This window comes from Elephas maximus, chromosome 4, assembly GCF_024166365.1.
Source record: "Elephas maximus indicus isolate mEleMax1 chromosome 4, mEleMax1 primary haplotype, whole genome shotgun sequence".
Classification (NCBI taxonomy): Eukaryota; Metazoa; Chordata; class Mammalia; order Proboscidea; family Elephantidae; genus Elephas; species Elephas maximus.
The window spans coordinates 9,094,657-9,111,249 of NC_064822.1; the positions used below are offsets into that span (position 1 = coordinate 9,094,657).

Genomic DNA, 16,593 nt, shown 5'->3' on the forward strand with positions numbered 1-16,593 from the left:
AACCAAATCCACCTCTCCAGAATTAAAGACCATTCTCTCCTCAGTGAACTTCTTTTTCCACAAATCCTGTTCAGACTACACATTTTTTGAGTTTTCACATCGCTCTTATGGCTTGAAGTTTAACTTACAGTCTCCCTTAAAAAAAAAACACTAAGGAAACTAGCTTAAATAGCCTTAAAAAAAAAAACTATTCTTGTATGCATCTTAGGTAAGTGAGAGAACTTCAATGAGTCCTTCAATGGTAGGCAAGCTCACTTTGGCACGCATGCTAGACAAAGCTGTATCCAACCAACCTTTTTACTAATCAAAACATTAACAACATGTTTTTCAAGGCCTGATCGTCCATCCAAGTCTTAGGAAGGGTTACTGTCTTCTCTCTGTACTAACATGACCTGTGTGTGATATTTGTTATCCTATTCTTTGGTTAAGGAAAAGAAACTAATTGCATATATTAAAAAACCTTGGATTTATACTCTTTTTGGCTCACAAGTCTTAAGGATAAAATCCTAAGATTAGGGACAATTTTCTTTGCTTTATTCGTCAAAGTTTTTGTTGTTACGAGAGTACAATGCTTTTAGGAGGGGAAGAGGATCATAATACAAGTTTCTCGTGGTTCTCTATTGACTGTAATAAAATTCAGAGTCTTTGTCTCACTTTCAACATCTTATTAACTTTATTTATCACTAATTCTCAGCTGGTTCTATGCAATATATTAATTTCCACTAATCTCCTGGCTTGGTAAAGTAGAGGGGTCAGCGAAAAAGAGGAAGACCTTCAACAAGATGGACTGACACAGTGGCTGCAACAATGGGCTCAAACATAACAACTGTGAGGATGGCGCAGGACAGGGCAGTGTTCCGTTCTGTAGTAAGTGGGGTCTCTATGAGTCAGAGCTGACTCGACAGCACCTAACAACAACAATGCCCTGGCATTGCTACAGAAAACAAAGTACATGAAAAAATAATTTCAAAATCTTAAAAATTTTATGCCAAAGAAGACATTCAGGCGTCTAACAAATGCTAAAGACAACGTTCAGGTGGCTTACAATCATTAGCCATTAGAGAAATGCAAATCGAAACTACAATGAAATACCATCTTACTGCCCTCTCCCCCACCCCCCCCACCCCCCCCCACCCCCCCACCCCTGCAATAATGGCAGTGATTAAAAAAAAGGGATAACAAATGCTGGTGAGGTTGTGGGGAGGCTGGAACTCTTATACGCTGCTGATGGGAATGTAAAACGGTGCAACCACTACGGAAATGGTATGGCACTTCCTTTGAGACATAACAAGGATAGACGTAGGCACAGCCAGGTTCATCACAACATTAGCACAATAGCAAAAAGATGGAAACAACCTAAGTGCCATCAACAGACGAATGGATAAACCAACTGTGGTACATACACACAATGGAATACTATGCACCAATAAAGAATAATGATGAATCTGTAAAACATCTCACTACATGGATGAATTTGGAGGACATTATGCTGAGTGGCATAAGTCAGCCACAAAAGGACAAATGTTATATGAGACCACTATTATAAACAGTCAAGAAAAGGTTTACACACAGAAAGAAATATTTTTTGATGGTTACCAGGGATGAGAGGAAGAGGGGGGAAATCACTAACTACGAAGTAGACATGTGTTAAGTTTGGTAAAAGGAAAGGGAGTACACAATATGGGGGATGTTAGTACAACATAACCAGTGTAAGGGGAGACACTGAGAGGTACACAAGAACGAAAGGCAACAAGGATAAATACTGTAACAAACATAACCCTGCAACAACAGTAGTAACAGACAATTTACGAGTGGATACATAGATACATTTGCTGAACAGCTGTGGAAGGGTGTATGGGAGTCCACTCATACACACAGGTATGGCTGTGGATATTTCTACACATATATTTGTATGTGCTGCATGGATATTCATTTGTATAACAGAGGTCACGGGGACACAGTCATGGAAACAGCCTAGACATATCCACAAACCTCCTGGGAGTGAGTTACTGGGCTTGAAGGCAAAGGACCATAGTCTCCGGGGACATCTAGGTCAAGGGGCATAACACAGTTCATAAAGAAAACGTTCTACATCCTACTTTCGTAAGTAGCATCTGGGGTCTTAAAAGCTTGTGAGCGGCCATCTGAGATACAATTATCGGTCTCTTTCCATCCAGAGCAAAGGAGAGTGAAGAAATACAAAGATTCAAGAGGAAACAATTAATCCAAAGGACTAATGGACCACAGGAGCCACAGCACTCACCAGCCTGAGACCAGAAAAATCAGATGGTGCCTGGCTACCACTACCAACCACTCTGACCAGCATCACAATAGAAGATCCTGGTTAGAGTAGGAAAAAATATACATATATATGTAGTAAAGACTCCAAGATCATTAAAAACAAAGACTAGATTTACTGCTCTGAGAGAGACTGGAGGAACCCCAGAGGCTATGGCCCTTAGATGTCCTTCTCACTTGGAACCGAAGCCATTCCCAGAGATCATCTTTCAATCAAATAACAGACTGATCTATAAATAAACATGTGAGGAAAGTGCAACTTAGAATAATTATAATTATCTACGTGAGATCAAAAGGACAGCATTTGCCCAAAAGTAAAGATGAGAAGGCAGGAAGGGGCAAGAAACCTAGATGAACTCAGGGTGGTGATGGAGAGCGCACTGACCAACTGCAAGGACTGTAACCAACGTCACGGAACAATCTGTGTATAAACTATTGAATGGAAAACTAACTTGCTCTGTAAACCTTCCCCTAAAACATAATAAAAAATAAATTATTGTAAAAGATCATACTGCTGTAGCATTCGCATACCAATTATCCCTCTACCGGCTGTGCTGACATCTCCTGTTTATAATACCAAAGGCAGCTTTCAACATGGATGATCCAATCCCCTCAATCCTATCCTTTCACTTAAGGTGAAAAATAAAGGCAATCCAACGCAGGAAGTAATGAGAACAAATCTGATATAACAGAATCCAGTTTTCAGAGGAGGGACGCTGAGCAGGAGGTATTCTGGCCATTCTTTAACCATCACACCAGTTGCGTCAAGTCAATTCCGACTCACGGAGAACCGTGTACCAGAGTAGAATTGCGTTCCACAGGGTTTTCGATAGCCGATTTTTCAGAAGCAGGTCACCATTCCTTTCTTCTGAGGAGCTTCTAGGTGGACTCAAACAGCCAAACTCTCAGTTAGAAGCCAAGCATATTAACCTTTTGCACCAATCACAGAACGGTTAATAACAACAAGAAGAGGAGCAACCCTTCATTAACAGCGTTTATTCCAGAAACTACATTAAAGACATCATATCCATTTCTCACTAATTCCTCAGAATAACCCTGAGATGACTACAACTATTCTCTCCCATTTTTTAAAGACAGACTGAGGTTTATAAAAATAGGGTAATGTTCTTGTAACTATTAATTAGCAAATCCAGATTTTGAACCTGAGCCTACCTGGCTTCTACATGAAGTTCTTATCCATGGCCCTCTGCTGCATTTTTATTATTTGCCACCGTAGAAACCAGTGTTGGCTCAGAGGAAACGGATGACAGTGCAGCCATTTCAAAGAAGGCAAGTAACACAGGAAAGCTGGGTGCCTCAGGGAGGCCTAGGAACGTCCTGTTAGACGTCATAACACAAGAAGGCAAGTAACACAGGAAAGCTGGGTGCCTCAGGGAGGCCTAGGAACGTCCTGTTAGACGTCATAACGCAAGAAGGCAAGTAACACAGGAAAGCTGGGTGCCTCAGGGAGGCCTAGGAACGTCCTGTTAGACGTCATAACACAAGAAGGCAAGTAACACAGGAAAGCTGGGTGCCTCAGGGAGGCCTAGGAACGTCCTGTTAGACGTCATAACGCAAGAAGGCAAGTAACACAGGAAAGCTGGGTGCCTCAGGGAGGCCTAGGAACGTTCTGTTAGACGTCATAACACAAGAAACAAGAAATTCTGGTCTCAAAAGTGAAAAGTTTGTGAATTGAGAAACTAATACTCAAAACTGGTTAGTCAATCCCAGTGTGATCCTTGGCTAGTTGTCCCAACATTTTCTCCATCTGCACAAGACAAAACCATTATAAAAAGATGGTATTTGTAAACAACATTTCAAGTTTTCAGGAAACCAGTAAGAAAAGATGCTACTTTCTACTTTGTAATTTTACTTTTCTGTGCCTGCATCTGAATGTAATGAAGACTAGAACTCCGTATAACTGGAATCTATATACCCTCAGTCTTCCTCACATCTTATTCCCATAAAAAAAATTACCTACCAAACAGACTTCCCTTCGATCCACTTTCCTGGTAAGCAGTTCATCTTAATGCTTACTGTGTAAGGTAGGAAGAGATGCAATCCCTTTCAGGATGCTACATGACTTCCTTCATCCTCCTTGAGTATAAGTGTTCTTTCTTTAGCTCTCTAAAACTTAATTCAAAAGCTAGTCACCTGTAAGCGCCAAGATAAAGTCATCTATTAACAGTCTACGTAAAATACACTACCCTTATTCTAAGTTCTTAAAATCTAGATCACACGGACAACAAAGTTCTGGTGAAAGAGAAACTTTCTGAATCTAAGTGCAAAGTGCTTTTCTGCCTTCAAAAAAATTTTTTAAATGATGCTTACTATTCAAAACAATACTTGGACGGGAATAAGACAAAGATGCCCTTTATTACCATTTCTCTTTAAGACTGTGCTAGAAGTCCTAGCTAGAGCAATAAGGCAACAACAAAAAAATAAAGGGCATCCAAATTGGAAAAGAAGAGGTAAAACTATCCCTCTTCGCAGATGATATGATCCTGTACACAGAGAAACCCAAAGATTCCACAAGAAAACTACTAGAATAGAAAGATTCACCAGGGTAGGAGGATACAAGGTCAACTTACAAAAATCAGTTGGGTTCCTATACAACAACAGAGAGAACCTCGAAAAGGAAATCAGGAAGACAATACCATTTGTAATAGCCCCTAAAAAGATAAAATACTTAGGAATAAATCTAACCAGGGATGTAAAAGATATATGCAAAGAAAACTACAGAACACTACTGCAAGAAACCAAAAGAGACTTACATAAATGGAAAAACACACCAACCTCATGGATAGGAAGATTCAACATTATGAAAATCTCAATTCTACCCAAAGTGATTTACAGGTATAACACAATCCCAATTCAAATACCAACGACATTCTTTAATGAGATGGAAAAGCTAGTCATCAACTTTACATGGCAAGGAAAGAGGCCAGAGATAACCAAAGCTTTACTGAAGAAGAACAAAGCAGGAGGCTTCACACTACGTGATCTCAGAGCCACAGTAGCCAAAACAGCCTGGTACTGTTAACAACAACAGACACAGACCAAGGGAACAGAATCGATAACCCAAAGCTAAATCCACCCACCTGCAGTCACTGATTTTTGACAAAGAACCAAGGTCCACTAAACGGAAGAAAAACAGTCTTTTTAAAAATGGTGCTAGCTGTAAACTTTCACTTAAAGCACAATAAAAATTATAAAAAAAAAAAAAATGGTGCTAGCAAAACTGGATGTCCATCTGTAAAAAAAATAAAACAGGACCTCACACCATACACAAAAAATAACTCAAAATGGATCAAAGACCTAAATATAAAACCTAAAATGATAAAGATCATGGAAGAAAACATAGGGACAATGCCAGGGGACCTAATACATGGCATAAATATAACACAAACTAAAGCTAACAATGCACTAACACCAGAAGATAAACTACACAACTGGGAGCTCCTAAAAATTAAACACGCCCATCAAAAGACTTCACCAAGAGAGTAAAAAGAGAACCTACAGACTGGGGGAAAAAATTTTGGCTACAACATACACAAAAAGGGTCTAATCTCTAAAACCTATATTTCAACACAACAACAAAAAGACAAATAATTCAGTTAAAAAAATGAGCAAAGGATATGAACAGACACTTCACCAAAGAAGACATTCAGGTAGCTAAAGACACATGAGGAAATGCTAGAAATGCAAATCAGAACTACAAGGAGATACCCTCTCACTTGACATTACTGGCACTAATCAAAAAAAAAGGAAATAACAAATGTAGATGTTACGAGGAGACTGGAACTCTTATGTACTGCTGGTGGAAGTGTAAAATAGTATAGCCACTATGGAAAATGCACTGGTGCCTCCTTAAAAATCTAGAAATAGAAATACCACCAGATCCAGCAATCCCACTCCTAGGAATATACATACCCTAGAGAAATAAGAGCCGTCACACGAACAGCCATAGGTACACCTATGTTCACTGCAGCATTATTCACAACAGCAAAAAGATGGAAACAACCTAAGTGTCCATCAGCAGATGACTGGATAAACAAATTACGGTACATACACACAATGGAATACTACAAACAATCAAGAACAATGGTGAAACCACAAAACATCTCACAACATGGATGAATCTGGAGGGCAACAAAAGACTTACAGAAAAAAAATAATCTTTGATGTTACAAGGGAGGGGAGGAGTGGGGAGGAGAAATCACTAACTAGATAGTAGACAAGTAACTTTGGTGAAGGGAAAGACAACACACAATACAGGGGAAGTCAGCACAATTTGACCAAGGTAAAATCATAGAAGCTTCCCAGACACATCCAAACACCTTGAAGGACTGAGCTACTGTGGTAAGGGTTATTGGGACCATAGTCTCGGGGGACATATAGGTCAATTGGTATAAGATAGTTTATAAAGAAAATGTTCTACATCCTATTTTGGTGAGTAGTGTTTGGGGGTCTAAAAGCTTGCAAGCAGCCTTCTAAGATACATCTACTGGTCCCATCCTGTCCCAGAGCAAAGAAGAATGAAGAAAACCAAGGACACAAGGAAAATATTAGTCCAAAGGACTAACAGACCACATGAACCACAACCCCCATCAGTCTGGGCCCCGAAAAACTAGATGGTGCCCAGCTACCACCACTGACTGCTTCTACAGGGATCACAATAGAGAGTTCCAAGTAAAGCACAATAAAAACGTAGAACAAAATTCAAATTCACAAAAAAAGACCAGACTCACTGGTCTGACAGAGATTGGAGGAACCCCCGGGATTATGGCCCCAGACACCCTGCTAACTCAGAACTGAAGCCACTCCCAAAGTCCACCTTTCAGCCAAAGATTTACAAAAAAAAAAAAACATTATACAGGCCTTTTATAAAACAAACAATAACATATGTGAGGAACATGCTTCTTAGTTCAATCAAGTATGGGAGACGAGACCCAATGTGCAACACTTGCCTAAAAGCAAACACGAAAGGCAGAAAGGGTCCGGAAAACTGAATGAATAGACACAGGGAAACTAGGGTGGAAATGGGGAGAGTGGTGATGCATTGTGGGGATTACAACTAATGTCACAAAACAATTGTATATGAATTTTTGAACAAGAAACTAATTTGTGCTATGAACTTTCACCTAAAGCACAAAAAAATTTAAAAAAAAAAAAAAAAAGCTGATACTTGGAACTCTCGAGACAAAATATCATTATTTTTGGTTCAGAAAAACTTGCCAAATAAAAAAGAAACACTTTGAGGGACAGCTAAAAAAGTTTCTTAAGGCTCACGACTAATTCAGGTCTTTCTTGTTGACACTTGTTCCTTACTTCGATAATCTTATGTTATTTACAGTGCTTCAAACCAGTTCATTCATGGCCTATGAAGCGAAACAGAACAGACTCAAAGTTTTACAACTTGGTAGATTCAGTACAGTACTCAGAACAGGAAAAATTAAGAGCTGAACCTCTGGAATGGGAGACTCGAAAGAGGCATAGTGGGCCCTTTCGGGAGCCTGAGGCTTGAGACTGTATTATTGGCAGAACTGTAGGAGAGCAACACACATTTAAAGCAGCACGGTTGGCTGCCATCTTTGAGCGGGGCAGTGCTGCTTGAGACTGTGCTCAAAATCTGAGGCCAAGAGATTTGGTTGCTATGCAATGTGTACGGTGTCCTTGTTCTCTAAGAGGGAGATTAAGTTTCTAGCAGGGCTTCGAGATTCATTACTTTTTCTGTTTCAGCTATCTTTCTTGTTCATCTTAACTTTAAAAATTCAAGTCTGTTCCAATGATGCTTTCTCAGCCATGACTGAACCGGGCAGAACTCATTCAAAGCCCTAGTTACTTACACAACTATCATGACTGTTAGAAAAGTATCCTGTATTTCCCACTATCAAAGAAAAGCAGTCATAAATAAAGGGGCAGGCTAACATAAACCCAGGAGTGTTAAACTGGAATCAGAGGTATCAGTATGAACTAATGATTTTCAATACACATGCCCACATGCTAATTTAAAAAAACAGAAATAAACATAGTTGTGTGTGCATATGCACTGGCTAGTATACATACATATACTTCTAGATCTGTTCACTGAGAGAACCTAGAAGTAATGATACCCCCTGTAGCAATGAGTACACCTAGCAACCAGATCTTGGTTTTTAAATACCATTCTCCAATAAAATGAACCAGGGCCCCTTGGAGAAGTGATTGTTTCCTGGGCTGAAGCAGGGAAAACACAAGATGAGCCTGGAAAATCTTGTGGTGCCAGAAAACAAAGAAGTGCTGAAAAGATGATGAGAGCATGCTGAAAGGACAAGGAGCCAACCTGAAGAAGTTCCCAATGGCCAAAGCTGGAATACGAGCAACAAAATAAATAATGGTAGCATAAGATTAAAGAGTAAAATAAGTATCCATGAGTCCATACTGATATAAATAAATTACTGCAAAAATAAATACGTACACAAATAAATCAATGTGGAGAAGGGCCAGTCCTTCCTTAGAAAAGAATTCCAACTGATAAATGCAGAAAGGAAATGAGAAAATTACAAAATCGTCATCAGGCAAACACCACTATAATAGCTGTTGCAGGCAGGATCTACCAAAGACTCCTGAAATTAGTCGGTAAAAGTCTGACAACAGGATATCTGCATAGTTTCAAAGTATCTCCCCAAGATATTTATTTTACGAAGAGAACAATGGTAACTTTACAAGTGGAGAGGCTTGGCAGATACCACCTTAACCAAGTCAAAGTATCCTCTGTGACAGACATATCAGCATCCTGTGCCCCCTGACACGATGCGCTGAGTAGGACTCAACTTCTGTAGTATATTTGGCCCAAAATGCATAAACTCAATTTAATCATGAGAAAACATCAAACAAATCCAAATTGGGAGACATTCTACAAAATAACTGATTAGTACTCATCAAAAGTGTGAAGATAATGAAAGACAAGAATAGGCTGAAGAACTGCCACAGTTTGGAAGAGAGCAAGGAAACACGAGAACTAAATGCAATGCCCGCTCATGGACTGACTCTTAAAACCAAAAAAAGGACATAAGTGGAAAAACTGGTGAAATTCGAATAAGGTCTACAGTTTAATCATGTTATGCCAGTACTAATTTTCTGGTTTTGATCACTGTATTCTGGCTATGTCCATATTGTTAGCATTAGGGAAATCTGAGTGAAAGGTATATTAAAAAAACCAAAACCAAACCGACTGACATCGAGTCAGTTCCGACTCATACCAACCCTATAGGACCGAGCAGAACTGCTCCAAGGAGTTTTCAAGGAGCGCCTGGCGGGTTTGAACTGCCAGCCTCTTTGTTAGCAACTGTAGCACTTAACCACTATGCCACCAGGGAAAGATATATATAATACACACACACACACACACACACACACGAGCTCTGTACTATTTTTGCAACTTTTCTGTCAGTCTAAAATAACTACAAAATAAATATGCTTTTTAAAAAGGGAAGTATCCTGTATTTTCTTTTCTTCAACTGCATTAAAACAAAGTTTAAAACTCAGTAAGTAGTTACACAGGGTACAATCAATACTTCATTCTTTGAAAAGCAACCTGCAATGGAACAAAACTTAAATCACTGAGTTAATAGGCACTTATTTTTTCTTATTAAGTATTTACTATAGTACTCTACCAGGTGCACGGATGTTACCTTCCAGAAGCTTACAGCCTGGTAAGGGAAACAAAAATGATAAATTTCAACCTGATTTATGAAAAATTCTAACACACACAAAATCAGGCTATAATTCAATGATTAAATAAAAATAGTAACATCACTGATCATGTTAAAGCATGTAAAAGAAAATGCTTTCGATAACTAATCTTGAAATAGGATGTTAACACCTATACGTTTACAGAGGTTAAGCAAGCTTAACACACTGCAAGTATCTATCTCATAGTGTGGTCTCGTATGTAGTAATTAATACTGTCCAATGCTATGAAAAGTTCTATTCAATATTTTCTATCAAAGATTACAGAAAATAGCTAAAAACTAGTTGCTTACTTTAATCTCAGGCAAAAAATTGAATAAAATAGAGGTAACGATAACAAAGATAACAACAAAAATCAAACTGCATTAAATAACTCAAAAACAATCTCAGAAAAAAAAAAAACAGGTAGATTGATTTACATGGAAAGCAGGTAGTTAAATAAGCTAATTGAAAATTAAATGCCAAACAATAAGAAAGTGTTGTAAATTCGTAAAGAAAATATGAGCCTGAACTTTTAATTCTTCAAGATAATAAAGCTTAAAGCAACCTAGAAAAATATTCCAGCTCCCTCCTCCAACTGACTCAATCAATAGGCTTTGTCTATACCCCAAAAATTGCTGCAGATGCTAACATCATGATCTTAACACTGTCTCGAATGTTTATAAGATTCAAAGGAACGACACTGTTCTAGTATTCTAAGAAACAAAACAACAACAACGACAAAAAACCCATTGCCATGGAGTCAATTCCAACTCATGGCAGCCCTACAGGACAGAGTAGAACTGCTCCATAGGGTTTCCAAGGAGCACTTGGTGGATTCGAACTGCCAACCTTTTGGTTAGCAGCCAAGTTCTTAACCACTATACCACCAGGGCTCCCACAGGCCTGTCCAATGAAAAAACCCAATACAAAGTAGTGACATAAAGACAAATCTATGTACAGTAAGACCTGCAAAAGCCGGAGCCTGTGTCAGCTAGAAACTTGTCAGAGAAGAAAAACTCAAGTATTTTCTACTAAAACAAGCCATAGAAAAAGGGTGGGAAGACTGCACCCTGTCAGAGGTGGAAAACTTGCGAGACTCAGGAAAACAAGGCAGTCCCATCAAGTTCCCACTCTCTCAGGTTTCACTACATTCTAAAAGACAGTTACCACAAGGACTACGCCATCTGCAACGTAATACACTGCTGCTAAGATTCAGACCTCGGCAAAGAGCCAGGTCACTCTGAATATTCTCATTAACCAATTACTGAGGATTCACTGCATATCTTATGCATCAATAATGTGGTATAAATCTTGTGATAACCATTCAAATTTCTGCTGGTTTTTCCAAGATTTAACATTAGCCAGACATAAGTCTTCCTAATATCAAGGTGTGAGGGTTGGTCCTATCATAAATCTACTTGAATGTAACTAAGAGCGCATACATGAAAACTTTGTCATTAATCATAAACATTTTTCCAACCTATAAAGAAAATAAGCCAATAAGACATGTGAAACACAAAAGAAACAGTGAAAACTTCTGCACAAATTCTCACAAAAGGTAACAGCTCTTTAAAAAACTCCACATCTGAAGGTCAAAAACTCAAAGACCAAGTTAGAAAAAGTCAGTGCCCCAGGGCCTTCTCTCTTGCTACATTCTTTCTTTAGGTAATCTTCTGTTTCATAACTCTTAAGTACTACGTAAAACCTTAAAAAATACAAGGTGTCAAAGCAGGTAAAATATACCATCATTTTTGCAAAGTGGAAAAAAGAATATCTACATATTTGCTTATATGTGCACAAAATATATCTTTGGAAGGATACATAAGAAATGGCTAACATTGTTTGGAAACAAAGGAAAATTAAGTGAAGGGACAAGAAGTGCAGGGAGGCTTTTAATTCTGTACCCTCTGGGCATTTTAAATTTTGAACCACGTAAATATAGTTTCTCTTCAAAACATAAATAAACAGATAAACACTGGTAACTCCCATCTCTGCCTTTTTCTCCCTATTAGAATTTAAGTTCCATGAAGGCAGAGATTTCTGTCTTTTTTTTCACTACTATATTCACACTGCCTGGTCCACAGCTGTGGCTTAAAAAATATTTGTTGAATAAATGAAGGACTCCTTAACCTCTCCACTTAATTCCAGATTTGTATATCCAACTGCCTGCTTTCCACCTCCACTTGAATCTCTCATGGATCCAACTTAACAAGTCCAGTCCAGCCGTACGGCCATCCCCTCATCTTCTCCCCATCTCAATACACAGCATGACCATTTTCTAGCTGCCGAAGCCAAAGAGAAGTTACCTCCTCCAAACCAAATGCACTCTCATCCAATCTATGACAAGTTCAATAAATATATCTCCAACACCAAGAAGATCTACCTCAAACCTTTTTACTTAACACTTCACAGCCACTCCTGTATTTAAATCTGCCACAGCCTTCAAGCTGGTCTTGCAGTTTCTCTTCTACTTTTATCCAATCTTCCCTACAGCCAGAACAACCTTTCTAAGTTGTAAATGAAACCGTACCACTCCCAGCTTTAAAAAACAAGAATGATAATTCCATTAGCTTTCAATGTACTTTAAAAATAAAAGCAAATCTTCTTCAGACAATAAGACCTCATATGATCTGGCCCCTGGCTATGATCTAATCTGTTATCACTTACTAGAGTCCACCTTCACTGAGGTTCTTTCAATTCAAGGGACTCATGCTCTATACCACCTTTTACATTTGTTGTTCCCTCAGACAAGAACACTCTTCCCTCAAAACTTCTCACATTTCAGGCCTCAGGTCAAAGACGTCTCAGAGGTCTTCTCCCTATCACTATTACAACTCTATTTTATTTCCTTCATAGCAGTTATCATTCTCTGAAATTATTTTCATTTCATATTTATTGCCTGTCTCTTCCTTTCCCCACCAGAATTAAAGCACCAAGAGGGCAGAAATCTCACGTGTCTTATTTATTTTATCCCTAATGCTCGCAACATTACTTGGCACACAAACCGGATGCTTAATAAATATTTGTTAGTTGGTAGACAGGGTAGAACTGACTTTTAAAAAGGTTCACAACATTCAATTTAGTGACATGCTGGTGAGGAGAAAAGACATAGATAATCTTCATATATATAAGACATTGCAAATCAGCAAAGAGGGTGGAGAGTGAACATTCAAATATTAAAAAGATTAGTAGAAAAAGTATTCTTCACATACAAAGTGCATGCGCACTGTGGAAATGTTCCCCAAACTCATAAACAGCATCTTAAAAGGTATAACGCAAAGCACTGCATACATGTTATTTCATCTGTGACTCTGATGGCAGAGCCTTCCAAACGATGCATTTGGGCAAACGTGTTCATGTCTCTGTCTTGGAAAGTAAGGTGAGATTCCAAAGAGTAGGCATGAGTCTCTGAATGTTTTTAATGCGTTCTGTAGTCAGGAGACGTTACAGAAAAACAAACTTGATTGTTTTCCAAATTTTACTATGAATGTATATGAATGTAGGTTTGGGACAGATCTAGTTCAAATGTTTTTATATTGGAAAGTCAAAAGAGTCTATAGTAATGTTAATAGTTTCTATATTATTCTTTTCAAACTTTAAACTTCCAGGGTACTGAGCCTTCAACTTGTTAAGAGTAACCCGTGGGTCAAAGGGGAGGATTTAAGGATAAGAGCGTGGAATTCACTGAAGTCTCATTTGCATGCGCGCTTTTGTGGGGCAGTGGGGAATGTGTGCAAGAGCTCCAAAGAGAGCGAGGATCTTATTTCACTAAACCCTAAATGTTGAGACAGAAGGTCCAACCTGCACGTAGGGTATTCTCCCCAAAGCAATTAATCTTTGCTGTCTGTGGAAACAAAAGTAAAAACACTCGTAGTAAGGATGCATGAGATGGATGCGCCCCCTCCCACCCAAACGCCGAGCTGTGTGCCCGCGTGACACATTAATAATCAAAGGAGAACACGCACTCCCACCTTCCCTCCTTCGGAGGAAAATGGGGCCGAGGGAGGGGCGGCCAAGGCCGGCCTGGGGAGGCCCGGGATCCAGTCCCGGGGATGACTGGGCGTAGGGGCCAGCGCCCTGGGGCGCCGGGTCCGCGTCCAGGACGCGTCCTCCCCGGCCGCCCCTCCATCACCCACCTTCCCCTCCCGTCGCCCCCAACTCCTCTTCCCCGCCCCATCCCCGCCGCCCATTCGCCGGGAAAGGAAGTTTCCAGGCGCCTGCAGCCCAGTCCCCGGGCCGCAGCGGTGCTACCTTCTGCAGAAGCAGGACGAGGGCCCCGGGCGGAGGGAGGGGGAGCCAGCGCGGAGGAGGGAAGGACGAAGGCCCGGGCGATGGCGATGGCGGCGGCGGCGGCGGCTGTCAGCTCGCGTTCGCCTGCTCACAGCGCTGCCATTACTGTGCGGCAGAGGCCGCCTCCCCGCTCGGCCGCCGCCACCGGCGCAGCAGGCGCGGGGGAGACGGGCCACGAAGCCCGGGAGCCCGCGCGCTGGACACTCACCCACGCCCGCGCGGGAAAGCAGCACAGCCCGAGCTCGCCCCGGCCTCGATCGCGGAAGGAGCGGGGCGGGGAGACGGGGCCCGGAGGGCCGGGTACGGGTTTTAAGCCCTGGTCCTCCGGACCGTCCGGGTTTGCCCCACACACGCCCGCCGGCTCTCCCTCTTCCGCCGCTTCCCGAGCTCCCCCCCAGGAGGGGATGGTAGAGTCCACGATACGGCAAGCGCGAAGCACCTGCCTTAGTGCAAATGCGAACGGCCACGGCGAGGGCTGGGAGCGAGTCTCCGCGGGGCCGGCTGGCTGAGGGGCCCGCCCGGTTCCGAGCTCGGGCGACGCAGAGCTCACCAAGTTCTGAGACTGCTCGTAAAAATACGGCAGAGGGCTGTTCTCAATGACAGCCGTCTCCTTTGAGTCGTTTTACGCCTCAATGGATATCTTAAAATACCTCAGTCTCTTTGCTGCCGCCCACTTCAGGCTTATCGAGTCATCAAAAACATATTAGCAAAACTCCTTTTCTCTCCGACGTAGTCCTTTTCTAGTGGGCTTCAGTCTATCGACACATCGAGGGGCATAACTGTGTTTTCAATGAAGGAAATTCTTTTCATAGCCCTGATCACCGACTCCCCGCCTTCTTTCCCTCCCTATCCGTCTGAAGGGTTTTTCTAAGATTTTTAAAAGGGAGTGTAGACAAAACACAGGTTTATCGAAGACCGACTCCTGCCTCCCTTCCCTCCCTATCCATCTGAAGGGTTTTTCTAAGAATTTTAAATGGAAGTGTTGACAAAATACAGGTTGATCTATCATCTTAAATATATAGTACCCCAGGGAACAACAAAAAAAACACCTCGTTGATAGCGACCCTACAGGACAGAGTAAAACTGCCCCTAGGTTTCCAAGGAGCAGCTAGTGGATTCGAACTGCTGAACTTTTGGTTAGCAGCCGAGCCCGGCTTTATTCCACAAGAGCTTCTCGTATATGGTTCGTTTGAACGTTTTGCGCAAGCCTTTCCTTCCCAAGCTTCTTTCTTCCACGCTGTTTTCTTGTTGTTAGGTGCCCTGAAGTGGAATCCAACTCCTAGCGATCTTACGTACAACAGAACGAAACGCTGCTGGGTTCTGCGCCATCCTTACAATCACTGCTGTTTGAGCCCATTAATTGCAGCCACTTTGTTCATACGTCTTGTAGAGGGTCTTCCTCTTTTTCCATGACCCTGTGCTTTACCAAGCATGATGTTCTTCTCCAGGGACTAGTCCCTCCTGACAACATGTCCAAAATACTTAAGATGAAGTCTCCCTGTCCTTGCTTCTAAGTAGCAGTCCGGCTGTATTTCTTCCAAGACAGATTTGTTCATTCTTCTGACAGTCCACGATACATTTAACTTTTTTTGCCAACACCATAATTCAAAAGCATCAATTCTTCTTTGGTCTCCCTTATTCATTGTCCATTTTTACCATGCATGTGAAAGGATTGCAAATATCGTGGATTGGGTCAGGCACACCTTAGTCCTCAAAGAGACATCTTTGCTTTCTAACACTTTAAAGAAATTTGGTGCAGTACATTTGCTCAAACCAATGTGTCCTTTGATTTTTTCACTGCTGCTGTCATGGGTGTTGTTTGTGGATCCAAGTAAAATGAAATCCTGACAACTTCAATATTTTCTCTGTTTATGATTTATCATAATATTGGTTATTGGTCCAGTTCTGAGGATTTTTGTTTTCTTTATGTAGTTTTTGATCTTCATCAGTAGGTTCTTCTAGTCCTCTTCACTTTCAGCAAGCAAGGTTGTGTCACCTGCATATTGCAGGTTAGTCTTCCTCCAATGGTGATGCCCCATTCTTTTTCATATAGCCCAGCTTCTCAGATTATTTGTTCAGCATGCAGATTGAATAAGTATGGTGAAAGGATACAACACTGTTGCACATCTTTCCTGATTTTAAACCACGCAATATCCCTTGTTCTATTCCAACATCTGCCTCTTGGTCTATGTACAGGTGTCATGCGTTGAATTATGTCCCCCCAAAAATATGCGTTTCAATTTGTCTGGGCCATGATTCTTGGTATTATGAGACTTTCCTATATGTTGT

At 40.9% G+C, this 16,593-nt stretch overlaps 1 protein-coding gene across 2 annotated transcripts in view; it reads right to left on the reverse strand.

Annotated features, from left to right (window-relative positions):
• The window catches only part of CUL2 (cullin 2), a 131,610-nt gene extending 116,899 nt beyond the window's left edge, over nt 1–14,711 (reverse strand). The window contains exon 1 of one of the 2 annotated variants that reach the window (XM_049885023.1): nt 14,513–14,711. The gene's annotated coding sequence lies outside the window, so the exon portion shown is untranslated. Of the gene's footprint in view, nt 1–14,265; nt 14,468–14,512 lie in introns of those variants that run through there. The other variant, XM_049885022.1, reaches the window with a different exon arrangement.
• Nucleotides 14,712–16,593: the final 1,882 nt, after the last annotated feature.